The sequence below is a fragment of the Stegostoma tigrinum genome, chromosome 15 (assembly GCF_030684315.1).
Source record: "Stegostoma tigrinum isolate sSteTig4 chromosome 15, sSteTig4.hap1, whole genome shotgun sequence".
Lineage (NCBI taxonomy): Eukaryota > Metazoa > Chordata > Chondrichthyes > Orectolobiformes > Stegostomatidae > Stegostoma > Stegostoma tigrinum.
Genome location: NC_081368.1, coordinates 39,174,017 through 39,190,637, shown reverse-complemented (window position 1 = coordinate 39,190,637; position 16,621 = coordinate 39,174,017). Strand labels below are relative to the sequence as shown.

Sequence of the window (16,621 nt, the reverse complement as noted above, 5' to 3'; positions counted from 1 at the left end):
CAGGGTAGAGGTTTTTACAGGATCATAACAGCAGTAGGGCAGCATGGTTAATCCTACCTGACAAGCCAAAACTGGTCCCAAAGCCCCAGTACAATTTCATGAAAACTTTTGCCAATACTTAAATTATTTGAACAAATTAGGCTGATTGCTTTGCTGTCGGCAGGTCAAAGGATGTTGAAACAACAATGGCAAGGTAATCATGAGGTTTCTGAAGTTGTGCTTTATTCCTGCTGAGTCTACAGCAACAACTGGCTAACTTTTAAACAACATTTACATTTTTTTTGCTGCAGGGACTATTGAGGAGATGTACTTGACTGCACCCTCACCAATCTAGGTACTGCAGTTGCACCTGACCATGAAAGTATTAGGAAAAGTAACCACTGCATGAGAAACAAATAGCTCGGGACTAAATGCATGCAGCAGAAAAAGCAGCAGAAGCTAAACAGCAGAAGCAGCAATGGACAGAGTTAACAAATCCTACAACCAATGGATCAGGTCAGGTCTCTGCAGTCTTGCCAATCTAGTTGAGGAATGTGTTGAACAATTAAACAACAATCCAGAAAATTATGCTCTACAAGCTTCCTCATTCTCAATGCTGGGTTCATAACAGTGCAAAAGGCTGAACCAAAAATACTGAGTGAATGATCCATATAGGCCTCATCTTGAGGTCCAGCATCACAAATACCAGCCTTCAGCCAACTTGGTTCACTCCATCTGATAAAAAAAAGCTGCAAGTGCTGAAGATACGGCAAGCCAATAATAATATTGAAAATTTGGTGCTGCAGAGCTGACTATTTCTTCGGCAAGTTGTGTTAGAATGGCAGAGTTGGCGGTCTAGTATTATTATGACTAGACTACTAATCCAATGAGGATAATGTTCTGGTGACTCAGTTTCAAGTCTCTCCATGGCATTTGGAATTCAAAGTTTTATGATAACCATGAAACCATTGCTGATTGTCATCTGGTTTAAGGAAGGAAACTGCTGCCCTTACCTGGTCTGTCCTACATGTGACTCCAGACTCACACCATTGTGATTGACCTTTAACTGCCTTCTGGATAATTAAGGAGGTGCAATAAGTGGTGGCTCAGTCAGTGATGCCCTCATCCCATGAATGAATTAAGATAAAAATAGCATAGCTACAACACTGTAATCTACACGACAATTTGGAAAACTTTCCAGGCATGTCCTGCTGCAAAAGTTCGGAATAATTCAGTGTTCTAGCAGTCTAATCTCAGTTATTAGCATGGTGATACAAGCTGTTAGTGACTGTGTTATCAAATGGATGCACACTAAAGCTAAGTTATGGTTTTGCAAAAAGTCCACAGGAATTATAAAACCATCTCCAGTACACTGCTGTTCTTAAAAATACAATGCAGATTTTAAAAATATCTGTGGTTATCTGTTGTCAAAATATTAGAAAAGGGTTAAAGCAATGTTGATTTAGGGATGTGGTCATTTAAAGAAACGTCCAGAAATGTTTTCAACTGGTCTTGGCAATGAGGTCAACAAAATCAGGCATATTTAGTCAAGGGAGCTATACCTAACTTAAATGTTTTTGTTAAAATCTTTGTTTGAGCAAAGCAGCCACTACTGCTGTAGGCTTAGGTTGGCATCCTTGGAGGCTGAGCTAGTTCAGTCGGTAGTGGTACTACTGAGCTGTACTTGGCGATAGGCATTAAAATCTACAAAGCTATGGAATGAATGTCACAAGTCACAGGGCACCTGTTTTGCAAGCACAATCAGTTCAACAAAGACACAGGAAGGTGGATGTTTACAGTGAATGCCTCATGCTAGTTGTAAAATGATTATGACACATTTGTACCACTATGGTTCTATCCTATACATCTTTTTCTAAGAAAGAAAATGTTAAATGCAATGTCATTTGCACTGAGTTACCCATGTCATCTACGATAAACAAAACTGTTCTCATACATTTGCAGTTTGTTCTTCTTAGTCGCCTCTGTACATGCGTTGCATTCATAGACTTTAAATTGTACCAGTCTCTTAAACTATATGATGTCATTGACTGTTCTTCTGGGTGATGTCCTTTCTCCAGGGGAATGTTGTTCTGCCACTTTTGTTGCTTCACTAACTGTTATTGTCCCATTTCAGTTGTTGGTATGTTGTGAATCTTTGAGACTGCTGGTTGATCTGTGGACAGCACAACTGGTGAGTTTGTATCGCCATGATCAGAGTGAAAAGGTTTACTTCCAGCTTCATCCCTGGTCTGCCTGCGATGTCTTGTATCATCTGCAATTCGCTAACCTACTTACTTTGGTGCTTGTTACAAACAATGAAATGGCTGGTGTGTTCATTAATTTCTTTACTCATGTTTGGCCAGTGCAGCACTTCTCTTATCTTCCTGCGGCTCAACATAATTCCTTGGTGGCTTTCGTGGACGCACCCTCCTCACAACTCCTTAGGTTTAATATTCACTTTCCTTTGTATAATATGACATCTTGGGCTTTCAATTGATCTCTGCATGCCCAATATAATCCTGTGATAACGGGAGTGTAGTCGATACTTTCAGGCCGTCCATTCATCCCAACTTCTTGCCACACTCTTTATTTGATTTCATTTGACAAGAAGTCGCTTGATTTGAGAAAGGTGTTTATCTGTTACATTCAATATCTTTACTGGTTTGATGCCTACTAGATCATGTGGAACTTGCTGGTTCATATCGGATCTGGAAGATTTCATAATCTGCCATCGCATCCTCTACTTTCTAAACAAGCGGTGAGGCTCTTGACAACATGCCAGCAAGGTACAATTGATCCCCTCGCATGTCTGTCATGTCTAGATGAATCTCTGTAACTGTTGCAATTTTCTTTGGTGCTATTGATTAAATGGCAATATAGAGATGAAAGGGGAACATCACCTCAGGAGCAGGGCACGTACTTCTTGAGACAGTAATTAAGGATTTAATTGGAGTTTTCACACTACCACTAGAGGCAGTGGTGATAATGGTTAAAGCACATCAGAAGGGAACAGAACCCATCCAACTTGATAACTGATAAATGAGGCAGCCAAGGTTGCAGTTACAAGATGGCCCTGAGCATGGGGCAGCAGCTTTAACAATTGGCATGGAGGAAATCTTTATTTACATTCACACAAGTACAGAAGAGTAAGAAGTGTGATGGGAAAAACAAGGAGTGGTAGAAGATGCTGATGGTGTCTGATGAAGAGAGGAAAGTGTGGTAGCCACATGCTGCACTTAGTGTGACCTTACGAAAATACAGAATGCACACCATGATCAGGAAGTCAGGAGGACTATGGGGAAGATGAACAAATACTGGTGGCAGCAAGGAATGGAAAGGAGTATTACAAAACACTGTCAGCAATCCCTTGTATATGCTCAAAATAATCTGCAAAGACCGGTCAAGGTTTCATTCCACATAAGCCTAGAGCAAAGGGGCAATTGGAGTAGTTAGAAGTAATTTTACAGGGCCTTTCCCAACAAGTTGGGGAACAAATTATTGTTTGATCATTAGTGATTAATTTACCAAGTGGATGGAAACCTATCGTCCACAAGGCTGTTCAGCCATAAATATTGTTCCAATAATACTGGAAGAGGTAAATCCAAAGTGAGGAATATCATTACAGACGGCTTTGGCTCAGGGACTATATTTTATAGGAGAGAGATAATGGGAACTGCAGATGCTGGAGAATCCGAGATAACAAACTATGGATCTGGATGAACACAGCAGGCCAAGCAGCATCTTAGGAGCACAAAAGCTGACGTTTCGGGCCTAGACCCTTCATCAGAAAAGGGGGAGGGGGAGAGGGTTCTGAAATAAATAGGGAGAGAGGGGGAGGTAGATCAAAGGTGGATAGAGGAGAAGATAGGTGGAGGGGAGACAGACAAGTTAAAGGGGCGGGGATGGAGCCAGTAAAGGTGAGTGTAGATGGGGAGGTAGGGAGGGGATAGGTCAGTCCGGGGAGGACGGACAGGTCAAGGGGGCGGGATGAGGTTAGTAGGTAGGAAATAGGGGTATGGCTTGAGGTGGGAGAAAGGGATAGGTGAGAGGAAGAACAGGTTAGGGCGGTGGGGAAGAGCTGCACTTCTTCTCCTCTGCCCCCAGGGTGTTGTGGACGCTGGATCATAGAAACATAGACAAGAGCGGGAGGAGACCATTCGGCCCTTTGAGCCTGCTCCGTCACTCTTCACAATCATGGCTGATCGTCCAACTCAATAGCCTAATCCTGATTTCTCCCCATAACCTTTGATCCCATTCGCATTCTTTGTAGCCACCTCTTGAATACATTCAATGTTTTGCCATCAACTACTTCCTGTGGTAATGAATTCCACAGGCTCACCACTCTTTGGGTGAAGAAATGTCTCCTCATCTCTGTGTTAAATTGTCTACCTCAAAACCTCATACTGTGGCCCCTGCTTTTGGCCAAACCCACCTTTGGGAACATCCTCCCTGCCTCTGCCCTGTCCAGTCCTGTTAGAACATTATAAGTCTACATGAGATCCCCCCTCATTCATCTGAACTCCAGAAAAAACTAAAAGTATTAAAGAGGAGGTAGACAAATCTTTGAAATGTTGAAGAATTGAGACCTGGAGCATGCTTGAGGTGCTGATCCTCTTATTTATCACGCTCTCGTGAAACTTGTAAGCTTCTTTTGTTAAACAAAATAAAAATCATCTCCTCTATCACCTGTAGAGCTTGGGAATGGTAGGTCGAAAGATTAGGATGTCAAAGAGAGCTTTAGCTAAAGACATTCATAGATACATCAATTGCCTCATATCCTAATGGGCTTAGGGCAACATTCAGTAGTTCGACTCCATATGAAGTCATGGCAGGAGGGGCAGTAAGATTGGCAGGGAATGCTGTGACTGGTAGTGAAGAAGTACAATCTACAAATGAAAGAGTTAAACAATTTGTGGGAAAGTTTTGTGAGCAGCTGCACAGGCTGACACATGAAACTCAGGATAAATAATCATACACAACAGGGAAGGAGAGGCAGGAACGGAACAAGTTGAGTTTCCCAATGTAGTAGATTAGGTCATGTTAAAGGTCATGCCAGAGCAGCTAGAATTCAAATTGCAATGGATAGGACATTATGAATGATCATAATTAGCAATATTTGCACCTGTACAGACATAAAAGTGAATAGTCTTTCGAAGCACTGGAGCAAGTCTTCAAGCATTAGAGTGCTAATGATACATGTTGTGGGATGCTACTTTCCCAGTATCTCCTGAGGGGTTGTTAACAAATGGGCAGTTAATGTCAGTGGAACTGATCATTCTCTGGTCCAAGGGCAACTTAATCTAACGGGGAACTACTTTTGCATTGTACATGACTTGAGGGTTTCTTCACTGCTGCACAAGTGAAAGAAGAAGGAATGAGCAGTGTTGCTAATGTAACATAAGATAACAAAGTGTGAAGCTGGATGAACACAGCAGGCCAAGCAGCATCTCAGGAGCATGAAAGCTGGCGTTTTGGGCCTAGACCCTTCATCAGAGAGGGTTGGTCCGGAGGGAGGAGGGTAACTTCTTCAGGTTAGGCATCCCTGGAAGAGGCTTCACAGTGAGGTTAAAATTGTATCAGTGATAATGGGAACTGCAGATGCTGGAGAATCCAAGATAACAAAGTGTGAAGCTGGGTGAACACAGCAGGCCAAGCTGCATCTCAGGAGCACAAAAGCTGACGTTCTGGGCCTAGAGAACCTCTGATTAAGGGTCTAGGCCCGAAACGTCAGCTTTTGTGCTCCTGAGATGCTGCTTGGCTGCTGTGTTCATCCAGCTTCAGACTTTGTTATCTTGGATTCTCCAGCATCTGCAGTTCCCATTATCACAGTGTTGCTAATGTGTCATATATACATTCATGGGTAATTAGATTAGATTATCTACAGTGTGGAAACAGGCCCATTGGCCCAACAAGTCCACACCTCCCCTTGCAGCATCCCACCCAGACCCATCCCCCTATAACCCACACACTCCTGAACTTTACGGGCAATTTAGCATGGCCAGTCCACCTAGCTTGCACATCTTTGGATTGTGGGAGGAAACCGGAGCACCTGGAGGAAACCCACGCAGACACGGGGAGAATGTGCAAACTCCGCACAGAGGCTGGAATCGAACCCGGGTCCCTGGCACTGTGAGGCTGCAGTGCTAACCACTGAGCCACCGTACTGCCCCAATTGTGAGCAGTTGGTGTGCACTGCCACTTCACTCACCAACAACTGGGCTGAAATATTTTTACAATGACATGGAGGATGCCAAATGTTGTCGGAGTAAGGTCAGTAACACCGGGAACGTTAGCACAACAAATGTATCACAATGGTAGCAGCAACAGAAATAGAAATGGAAGTGCAGACACAATTTCATATACACTATAGGCAGTGACAAGGTGACTTGGTTAGAATAAAACTATAGCAATAGTTAACTTGATAGCATAGGGCAATATCTAAAGGTTTGCTGATAGACAGGACATGTGATGGATGATGGTTCTCTAATGCAGGCTAATGCATCAGACTTGGTGCACTAATATTATGATTCTGCATAGTTAAACATTTGCAAACATACAGTCCATGTGGAGTCTCCCTGAGTCTTTTTCCCAAATCAGTAATCAAGGCTAGATAGGTCCACTGTTTTCCTCAACCAAGGATTCCCCACCACAGTGGCTGACAGGGCCATCAGCCGTCTCTGCCTATTTCTTACAGTTCTGCCCTAACACTTTCTCTTCCTTCCCACAACACGGATAATATCCCCTGGTCCTCACTTCCCACCTCACCAGAATCTGCATCCAAAAGATCATCACCTCCCAGTTCTACCACCTCCAGCAGCATTCCACCAACAGGCATAGTTTTCCTTCCCCTCCCTTGCCAGCATTTCCAGTTCCCCCAGGATACTATGGTCTGCTCCTCCTCTACTCCCATCACCTCCTCATACCCCACCTTCCCATGTAATCACAGAAAGCAACACATATGCCCATTTACTTCCTCCCTCCTCATTATCCAAGGCCCCAAACACCCTCCAGGTTGAGCGACGGTTTACCTGCACTTCACTCAATCTAAGCCGCTGTATTCACTGCTCACAATGTAGTCTGCTCTATACTGGGCAGATGTAACACAGACTGGACAACTGCTTTACAGAACATGTCTGTAAAAATGATCCTAGCTTCCAGTTATCTGCCACTTCAACACACCGTCATGTTCCCTGATCAACATTTCTATCTCCAGTGAAGTTCAGCACAAGCTGGAAGAACAGCACCTCATTTTCTGCTTGGAGACCTCGCAGCCTTCAGGAGTCAATATGAAGCTTAATAAGTTTAGGACCTGAACACCACTTTCCATGTCCTTTATCAAACCCCACACTGAAGACCCTGTTATCACATGGGATGCTTTCAGCCCATTGAACCCCCTTCCACCTAATTAAAATCCCCGTTTGTAGCTCTTCTTTCTCCCTGGCTTACCATTATCCATCCGTTTAACTGCCTAATTGTCTCTTATTCCCTCTGAGCTCTGTTGCCACATGTTGCTTCCTTCTTTATGTCCAACACCTTGTCTTCAGCACATATACCACCGTTTCCCAGCTACCATCAGTACTGAAGAAGGGTCACTGGACCCAAAATGTTAACTCTGCTTTCTCTTCACAGATTCTTCCAGGCCTGCTAAGCCTTTCTGGCAATACCTGCTTTTATTATAGATAGGTACGTGCAGAGCCAGATTGAAATTGCTGGGCATCGGCTCATTAAAAATTATGTGAAAAGTTGCTCTTTTCCACTGAAAACTTGGATATTTTCCAGAATTCCCAAAATCTCCAACACTCAACTCCATAAATTGGCTCTTTCTTTTGGCTGCATTAGAAGTAGAGCTAAGTCAAATGTCTGATGCGGTGGAACCGTTCATCACATTTCCTGGAGAATTTAAAGAAATAAGTTTATTTGACCTGAATTGAAGGTCATTTAACTTGATACTGATATAAAACTTGAGCAATGTAAATCAGTTGCAAGGTCACAAATGACTATGAAATCATATCATACGTGAGTAACTTCATCAGCAATTTTAACTTCCCTTCATTCGAATATGGTGTCAGGTTTTGATTCAATATTTACATAATACATGCAGCACTGAGGGTGGGCTGCAGACAACTTCACCCTGCTATTTCAGTTGTAATGCGAAGTATTCTAACAGTACCTAATGCAGGATATCATTGACCATTTGTACACAGCTCATTGATCTCAAAAAACCGAAAGAACTGTGGACTCTGGAAATCAGAGACAAAATCAAAAAACAAAAGCAGAAATTGCTGGAATAACTGAATTTCTGAAGAAGAGTCACTGGACCTGAAACATTAAGTCTGCTTCCTCTCCACAGATGCTGCCAGACCTGCTGAGTTTTTCCAGCAATTTCTGTTTTTGTTTTTGTTTCATTTATCTCAAGGATGTGCAAGAATTTGGAACCCAGCGGCCAGACTCTCATGCCAAAAGCATGCAGTAAAGTCTGTCACATATAGTTATCTTAAAAAAAAGTCTCAACATTCTGAGGAAGCAATAAACTCACGCCCATAAATTTTAATAGCACATACTCAAACAAAATGGACAAAAATAAAGTGAGAAGACTTGCACCACAACATGGAACAATTATGTCCCTCCCTTCCCCCATATGTAAAAATAACAAACACAGAGAATACTGGTATACTTAGCAGGTTTGGCAGCATCTGTGGAGAGAGAAACTGAGTTAACATTTCAAGTGTGCCTCTTCTTCAGGACTAACAGGTGTTGGAAATTTTAAAAATACTGTTGGCAGGCATGGTGGAGGAGGAGCAAGAGGGCTCCTTGTGAACAGGTTCAGTGCAAAAGACAAAACGGTTCGTAATGGTGATGAAAAAGGGAAAATAGTGTAAAATAAGTGCAAATTAAGGTGTTTGAAAGGGAAATAATGGGTCCTCTCTACTAAGAGCAAAACAAACAAGACACAGCTCTGTGTGACTCTGTGTGTGTGTGTGTGTGTGTGTGTGTGTGTGTGTGTGTGTGCGCTTGTGTGCACGTGTGCGTGTGTCTGGGTGTGTTGTGGGGGACGGTTATGTTTGGGAAATGGACAAAATAACAAGGTTGGTTTCTGAAGTTATTGAATTCAATGCTGAGACCTTGAGGCTATAATGTGCCTAAACAAAAAATGATGCAGTGATTACATAGTCACTTGGAACATATCTGAAAAACATCCACTGCCTGATCACGTCTCTAAGTTAAATCAGTGAATCATCCATTCATACACAGCATGCTGGAGTACTCTGATTTAGGTATTGAGTCCTAGTCTTATTTTGAGGGTTGCCACATCTCTGTAGAAATCTGCTAAACCTCCCTTCCACAATGTAGCCGTAGGCTGGCTATTTTGAAAACAGCCAAGTATGGTTTAAATCTTTGCTAAGTGGCCTGTAGCCATCGGGAGATATTCTTGGTGACGTCATATATTGCTTTATTTTGTCACAACTCTCCTGACCACAGAATAGAAATATTTCATATGCCATTGAACCTGTGTTCTGCCAGTTGATGTGGCATAGGTTGTTTGAATTTCTGCAAGTTACGAATATTTAAGGATGTGGTCTTATACCCATTTTCTACTGCCTTCCTGAAGCTGTTGTTCCTAGTTTGCAAGTTTCTTCAATGATCATATGATATCTATCTACCTTCTGTTTGATTGAAGGACCTTCAGAGAACAGCTCAAGTAATTCACTTTGATGTTCCAACCAGTCACCTTCATTGTCTGAATGTCAGTGTTTTGTATCATGTACCAGGCATATTCATTAAATATTGTTTTATTCATCACCAGCTGTTTAATGTAAGTTTGAATATAAGGTGCTTTTGCAAAGTGGTGAGCCCTTCCAGGCTACATATTGATTGGTTTGTATAGACCAGGCTCCTTACATACAGCAGCTATATGCCCAGTTGCCTTAAAACCACTTTATAGGGTTATTCTAGATCTTGCATACTGATGGGAAGAAGCCATATATACCAATTCTGAATCATGAATGAATAGTTGCACACATGCAGAGGCCTACTTTGAAACTGTCAACTGTCATGAGCATGATAAAGACCCAAGAGCTGTTTCTGTTCTCAAGCATAGTGCCAAAGGTTGCATTTAGGTTGTAGCTGGCATCTGCCTCAATTTCCAGTTATTGGCAGAAAGCTAATTAGAACAAATGCCCAGTGTTTAGTCCTTCATGATCACTTTGTAGACTGTCCAAAACCATTTATGGTGACCTGCAGTGTCACATAGTTCTCTAAGAAGTTAATTCAATATGGACATTATACTAAACAAACTGAAGCACTGGGGGCACAGCGTCTGAAATCTTCCTCCTGAGGGCTTTAAAATTGAGTATTTCGTTAATGAAAATAAAAGATCACTCCTACTATTGAGCAAGTTCATAAAATCAACAAAATAGTTTTGTCAGATCTCCCCATATATACGTTCCCACACATTATCATGAGTCATGATGCATTTAATTCCAATTTAACTGATTTCAGGATTATGTCAGCATTTGGAATTGAATGTTTTCATATTGATTTCCAGCAAAACATTCATGTACATTAATTATTTCCTTGAACTGCGGCACTTTGCACACAATTGACAGTTATACCTGGCCTTTACAATGCGTGAAAGAAACAATCAATAATTAAACTTAGAGGGACCAGACATATCTCAAATAGATAATCAAAATGTGGAAATACTTTAATTTGCACTTACAATAGGGTCTTTTTCATCCAGAACTGTATTCGACAGTACAGTACCCTAAACAGGTTAGTATTCAGCAGTATCTAAACAGTAGCTCTAAGGTAAGACAGTGTTTCCTAGAATGCTCACCTAGGCCACATTGTTTTCTTCGAAAACATGGGAATTCAGAATGAACAGAATCTATGCTTGTTGCCCTCCTGAGAAAGATGCCCTTGATAGCAGTTTGACCAAATATGGCATTAAACAGCCCAAACAAAACTGGAGTCAATGGAAATCAGACGGACAAATTTCTCCTGGCTGTCCTTGGACAAAATAAGATGGTCATGATCATTGGCAGTCAAACATTTCAATCCCAAGATATCTCTCAGGAGTTGGCTGTGGTAGTACTCCAATGATAACCATCTCTAACTGCTTAATCTATGACTTTCTCTCCAGCATAAGATCAAAGGTGATAATTGTGGCTTATTGAGATTAATCAAAATGGTGATAAAATAACTGATGCCAGGAAAAGAGAAGTTGGCAGTTGAGAAAAAAGCCTGTGAAAAGATAGATCTTAGGCACTATATCAAAGTTGAATTTGAGACTCTACGAAGTACAGTCGTACTTGGAAGATGGTTGTGGCTGTTGGAGGTCAGTCATCTGCAGGACATCTCTGCAGGAGTTCCTCAGGGTATTGCCCTTGACCCAACGATCTTCAGCTGCTTCATCAATGACCTTCTCTCCATCATCGGTTTGAAGTGGAAATGTTCACCGATGGTTGTAGCATATCCAGTGACATTTATGATGCCTCAGATACTGAAGCAGTCTATGTCCAAATGCAAAAAGACCTGGATAATATCCAGGCTTAGGCTGAAAAGTGGCAAGTAACATTCATGCCACACAATGACCACCCCAACAAGAAATATTCTAATCACCACCCCATGACATTCAATGGTGTTACCACCTCTGGATTGCCTACTATCATTACTCTGGTGGCTACCACTGACCAGAAGCTTAACTGGACTCACTATATAAATACTGTGGCTGCAAGAATAGGTCAGAGGTTACATAAGCAAGTAACTCAACGTCTGACTCCCCAAAGCCTCCCCATCATCTACAAGGCTCAAGTCAAGAATGTGATGGAATACTCCATAATTGATTGGACGAGTTCAGCTCCAATAGCACTCAAGATGTTTGACCCCTGCCAGGAAAATCAGCCCACTTGATTGGCACCATATCCACAACTACTGAGTCACTCCACCTCCGACACTCACTAGTATAAGTGTACCAACTAAAAGATGTACTGCAGTAATTCACCTAAGATTGTTAAACAGAATCTCCCAAATCTGTGACCACTACCACCTGGAAGGATACGGGCAGCTGACAGATGAGAACAGCATCATCTGCAAGATCCCGTCCAAGCCACTCATCATCCTGACATGGGAACATATTGCCATTCCTCCAGCATCGTTGCGTCAATATCCTGGAAATTCCTACCCTAAAGTCATTGTAGGTCTACATGAGACACATTAACTGCAGCAGCTCAAGAAGGAAGCTCCCACCATCTTCGCAAGGGCAATGAGGAATGAACAATAAAATGCCTCATCCCAGGAGTGAAAAAAAGAGGAAAGTTACAGTACATAAAGAGTTGACAAGCCATAGAGATAAGGAGCAAACATACTCAACAATGGTATATGTGCCGTCAATCACAGACCGGTTTCTCAATGTGCAGACAGCAAACTGATTTCACCCACACTATAAGGCAAATACGTTTTCAGAGGATTCCAGAATGTTAAGTATGATTCAAACTCCTTAGATACTGAAGCTGTCCGTGTTCTCATGCAACAAGGTCTAGACAGCACACAGGCATAGGCTGACATGGTAACGTGGTGCAGCAAGTTCAAGCAAGGATCATCTTCAATAAGACAGTATCTAACTATCTACCCTTGACAGACAATGGTATTACAATTGCTAAATCACCCACCATCAACATTCATTGGGGTTTACAATGAGCAGAAACTGAACTGGACTAGCTATATAAATCCAGTGGCTACAAGAACCTGTTAGAAACTCTGCATCAAACGTCTTGTCTCCTGACTCCACAAATCCTGTCCACCATCTACAAGGGAGCACAACTATCCACATTATACATTAATGATCTGGTCGAAGGAACTGAGGGGCACTGTTGCTAAGTTTGCATATTGTACAATCATAGGTGGAGGGACAGGTAGTGTTGAGGAAGTGGGGAAGCTGCAGAAGCACTTGGACAGGTAGGAGAGTGGGCAAAGAAGTGGCAGATGGAATCTAATGTGGGAAAATATGAGGTTATGCAATTTGGTCAGAAGAATAGAGGCATAGGCAATTTTTTAAATGGGGAAAGGCTTCAGAAATCGGAAGCACAATTGTTCTTGAGAGTTTAGTACAGGATTTCTTAAGGATAACATGTAGGTTCAGTTGTCAATTAGGAAGGCAATGCAATGTTAACATTCATTTCAAGAGGACTAAAATACAAGGGCAAAGATGTAATGCTGAGGTTGTATAAGGCTTTGGGCAGACTGCATTTGGAATATGGTGAGCAGGCTTGAGCCCTGTATCTAAGGAAGGATGTGCTGGTCTTGAAAGGGTTCCAGAGGATGCTTACAAGAATGATCCCAGGGATGAATGACTTTTTTGTCACATGAGGAATGATTGAGGACTCTGAGGTCTGTACTTGATGGAGTTTAGATGGTTGAGGGAGAATCTGATTGAAACTTACGTAATAATGAGAAGCTTGGAATACAGTGGATGTGGAGATGTTTCAACAAGTAGGAGAAACTAGGACTCAAGGCCATAACATCAAAGTTAAGGGACAACCCTTTCAAACTGAGATGAGGAAGAGTTTCTTCAGCCAGACCATGGTTAATCTGTGGAAACCATTGGCACAGAGGGCTGTGGAGGCTAAATCATTGAGTGTATTTGACATAAGATTACAGGGAGAAGACAGGAGAATGGCATGGAGAAACAGAACAGCTATGACTGAATAGTGTAGCAAATGAATAGCCTAATTCTGCACCTGTATCTTATGTTCTTATGGCCTAAGGCACAAAACAGGAATAGGATGGGCAACTTTTCACTTGGCTGGATGAATATCGCCCTCAAGAAGCATGATACTGCAGAGGACAGAGCAATCTGCGTGTTTGTAACTCCATTCCCAATGATTCAGTGCTAGCTGTGATAAACTACATATACCAGCAACAACACATCAAGCCTCTTTTGACATCATTTTTCAAACCAGTAGTCAATTCTACCTAGAAGGACAAATGCAACAGATGCATGGGAACATCACCCCTTCCAGGTTTCCCTCCAAGCCACAAATCTTCCTGATTTGGAACAATATCATTATTCTCTCATTACTGTCGGTTGAAAGCATGGAACTTCTTTTAATTATCTAATATGGTGTAAAGGGATCCCTTAAACATAATGGAATGAGGGGACTGGTGCACCTGTATAAAGATAGGGAGCTAGTAATTAGTGGATGGTGAGTGTTATGAAGAATGATTAACTAAAATAAAGCTCTCACCAGAAGTGTGGACTTGGACTTTGTTTCAAAAACATTTATCATCAAGCGTATAACATATTGAACAGAGGATGGCTGGGTCAAAATGTAAAGTTTTGGGATATGATTACCTCTGCCTGTTTTCTGAAAGTGAGCTATACTACCAGTAGAAGAAACAAAATACAATATAGACCTGGGTTGCTTCTTTACTAAAGAGGAAATGAGATACAGCCTTAGGATTTTCTATATCTAGTCTATATATTTCTATTGTTACTATACAGAAGTTAATAAGGAGAAATGACTTTCAGAATAGGAGTCTGTTGATTTGAACATAGATGAAGTTTTGAACAGATTGTTAACTCACATAGATAAAATTTATCAAAAGATGTTTTATTGACTCCTGATAAGGCATTTGCAGATTTCAATAATTTAAGAGCAAGGCTGAGAACAATACCATGGTAGAGTACATAGTGCACTTCAGTCAATTGTTCACAAGACTGCAGAAATTTCATTTGGAATTAGCCTAGCCTGAGCTAGCATTTAAGATATTGGACTGTGCCAAAAACTTCAAGTATAGAGATATTTCCAGTTTTGTTGGGAGCTAAATTTACGGGAAAAAAAAGTACACTACTAGAACAAATGTCAGAAGCAGCTGGAAAAAAAATGTACAGAAAATTATTCCTTTCCAGCAGTGTTCACAGCAATGGGGCAATTAGCAACATGACAGAAAATGGCAGACATGATGTTAACGAATTGATGAAACCATCTAGATAAATGTTGCAGGTGACATTATCAAAAAAAGACTCACTAAGTGAAATGAGTGCAGAAATGTGAATGTTAAGTTGTGAAATGAAGAAAATTTGTATTTCCAATAAGAGAATAAACCCAAGAAATGCTCAGTGAGCAGTCAATGAATGTTTCTGGTATGATTCAAAGTACCACTGTACCATGCATTTTTCTAAATGGTATAATAGAATATTTAAATCACAACATGGAATGGAAGATTCAGAGGAAGAAGATGGAGATAGGGGTCAAAGAAAGGACATTGTATTGATCATAAGTTTCAGCCCACTAACGAATATGATGGCACAGTTTTTCAACTGTGCAAAGTTAGATGATGGATTCATGTCTACAAAGTGTGGGATTGACCAGCTGAAATGTTACCCAGGCTCTGTCAGCAACAAGTGTTGGCACAAAGTTGAGGAATTTGAGAGTTTTATCAGTTTCAGATCTAGTGATGGTAGCACACTAAAATCTTGGAAAAGAGTGGTCATTCCTTGCAAAATTGCCAGAATCTTTTTATCAGCATGAGTAGCATAAAGTGAAATACCATTGGTATTAAATAGATCATTGGTAAGAAAAACAGGTGAAATTGGATAATGAAAATGACAAAGCTACTGCATTTAGAAAATCGGTGAATCTGCAGTTTATACAATTGGGATATTGTTGTGTTCCTTTAAGAGAACATCACCTCATCAGAAAAACAAATAATTGGCATCAAGGAGTGGAAATTTGGAAGACAAAAGTCAACTGCTTTGAAATGCCATTGGCAGTTTGCCCATCCATCCTCTTACATATACTAGAAACAAAAATCAGGAATGAGAGATGTGGACAATGATAAACTTAGAGAATTGGATAGCTGATAGATGTGAGATTTGACTGTTATGACCTATAGTAAGTCTGCACTTAGCAAAAGATTTCATTGTTTGTTGTGTCTGTGGATTTAAAGGTATGGAATAAGGAAAAAAAAACAATCTTATAGATCAGTCAGCCAATTTTTTTTCAGCCTGCAATAATACATCGTTAGGATAAGAAAATAATTGTGAATCAGGTAATAAAAAGTGGATGGGGTCTTCGACAAATGGCAAAGGAAAGGGAATTTGTCAGTAATGAATTTAGAAATACATATGTGAATGTGAACATAATAATTACAAATACAGCAGCAGAAAGGCCTTTTCGAATGGAGTACGAACAAGGAACTATACAGTAACAGACAATGTTATTCATAACAGTTTGGCAGATCAATCAAACTGTAAATCTGAACTAGCATGGAATATCCATGGTAAGAATGTTTTGCAGATACTTGGGGAATATCACCCATATCCATTACATTTTGGTAGGAATCCTGAAGTAACAAGTAATCAGTCTCCAGCTTGGGAATGGGCCATAATTAGCTTCACTTTCTCTGAGCTTTTGGATGCACTGCATGCAGGCTTTCACTGAAGCCAAAATTTCAGAAGATTTTGTTGAGCCCAAAGATATAACGTAAGGAAATCAGTTGGAAACTAGTTTCAGTCAGGGACAAATCAAAAACAGAGTGTGCTGGAGAAATTCAGCAGATGCAGCATCTAGGGAGAGAGAAATAGTGTTAATGTTTTTTGAGTCCAGTGATCATTCAGCTGAACTAAAAGTAGATGGGA

General features: G+C 41.1%; 1 protein-coding gene across 6 annotated transcripts in view; it reads right to left on the bottom strand.

Moving 5' to 3' along the window:
- Positions 1-16,621, bottom strand: part of nlgn3a (neuroligin 3a) — a 291,438-nt gene that overhangs the window by 13,688 nt on the left and 261,129 nt on the right. The window lies entirely within an intron of this gene.